At 43.5% G+C, this 1,910-nt stretch overlaps 1 pseudogene; it reads right to left on the bottom strand.

The window, feature by feature from the left end:
* Nucleotides 1-1,457: 1,457 nt before the first annotated feature.
* LOC133384686 (5S ribosomal RNA) lies at nt 1,458-1,571 on the bottom strand (annotated as a pseudogene).
* Nucleotides 1,572-1,910: the final 339 nt, after the last annotated feature.

The raw sequence follows: 1,910 nt of genomic DNA, 5'->3' as shown, positions 1-1,910 counted from the left end.
GAAGCTCACTGGGTGACCTTGGGCCAGTCACTGCCTCTCAGCCTCAGAGGAAGGCAATGGTATTCCACCTCTGAATACCGCTTACCATGAAAACCCTAGTCATAGGGTTGCCATAAGTCACAATCGACTTGAAGGCAGTCAATTTCATTTTCAAGCATGATTGCACAGGAGTACATCCCATTGAACTCAATAAGCATGCAAATGATCAAACCTACCCTACCCTCCTCCCTCCTATCACCTCCCATTTACCTCTTCCCTCCCCCTTTCTTCATCCCTCCCCTTCCAATCCCTTCCTTCCCCTCCCCCTCCTTCTGCTCCCCTCTCCCCCCTTCCTCTTTCCCTCTATTCTCCCCTCCCCTCCTGCTCCCCCATGGACTTCTGCTGGGAGGAGGGCGGGATGTAAATCAAATAATAATAATAATAATAATAATAATAATAATAATAATAATAATAATAATAATAATAATAATAATCAGTTTTACCTATCCTAGCCATGATTGCATGGGAGTAAATCCCACTGAACTCAATAAGCATGCAAATGATCAATCCATTCTCAGCAAATTTGCACACGATCCCATTTCTTACCTCCCGGATTAAAAAGCAGAGAAATTCACTAATAGGCAAAAGACCCTGAGGTTTAAGAATGTACCTATAGCCAACAGATATTTCAGAGGCATATGTCACAAAATTCTTCCAAGATACACAGGAAGTGGATTGGACTGTGAAAGACCAACCCAAATTGTGTTTACATTTTTATAAATGTGTAGGGCAGTCCAATATCTCAGAGAGGAGATCAGGTCTCCTGCTCCCCTGGTACATTCACTATAGCTGCCCAATTTCCCTGCTTTTTAAAGTCTGATAGAAATATCTGTTGGCTATAGGTACATTCTTAAACCACAAGGGTTTTTTCCTATTAGTGAATATACCTTTAATCATGCTGCTGCCCAACAGAAAATGGTTTCTCTCTCTCACCCACCCCAACCCCCCACCTCATCTTCTCTTTCCCTCAGAAACCGGGGGTGTTCTTTGTAACAATAATAGGTGGAGCATTTGTAAAAATATATTAGGGTTGTGTGGTGGGTTTTTTTTTTAAGTTTCATGTTCTCCTTTAAAATGGTTTCAATACAGAAAAGTATCACTCACAAATAATACAGCAGGGGGGTGACAAGAAAGAAAATTTCTGATGCTAAGATTGAATAGACCTCCCACTATATTCCAGCAGTTTAGACTGTAAAGGAAAAAGAGGTCTGAAGCAAATTGCCAGCAAGCAATCTGAACTGGACAGGGCCAGGCCAAGCCAATTTGTTGCCTGAAGCAGAGCAACAAATGGTAGACCTTACACACACACACCCAAATTACAGTTTGTTGTTATATGCCTTCAAGTCAGTTTTTTGATATATTCATAGGGTTTTCATGGTAAGAGGTATTCAGAGGTGGTTTACCGTTGCCTTCCTCTAAGTCTACGGCACCCGGTATTCCCAGGCCGTCTCCCATCCAAGTACTAACCAGGCCTGACCCTGCTTCTGAGATTAGACAAGATCAGGTGCGTTCAGGATAGTATGGCCGTAGGCCCAAATTAAGGTAAGTAGGACTTAAGGCCAGTCATGCTCTCCATTACCTGAGATTGAGAATCCCACAACCATCTCTCCCCTCTCCCTGGCAGAAAAATACAATAACAGATTAAACAGCGAACAATATGCCACCTCTTTGTGACATCCAAAATCTGTTGCCTCCTCTGCCTGATAATAGAGCCGGCCCTGGCTCTGAGACTTTCACCAACAGTAGTACTTGAGAAGAAAACCTCTTCATCATGCTCCTACCTTTGATTAGTAGAACACAGACCCATCTCAAAGGTGGGGAAGAAGGAGAGCTAGTAGCAGGAGCCTTCAGGGGCTGCCTGCTTCACCCTC

The sequence above is a fragment of the Rhineura floridana genome, chromosome 4 (assembly GCF_030035675.1).
Source record: "Rhineura floridana isolate rRhiFlo1 chromosome 4, rRhiFlo1.hap2, whole genome shotgun sequence".
Taxonomy (NCBI): domain Eukaryota; kingdom Metazoa; phylum Chordata; class Lepidosauria; order Squamata; family Rhineuridae; genus Rhineura; species Rhineura floridana.
The sequence above is the reverse complement of the archived record's forward strand: the minus strand, read 5'-3'. Positions and strand labels throughout refer to the sequence as shown.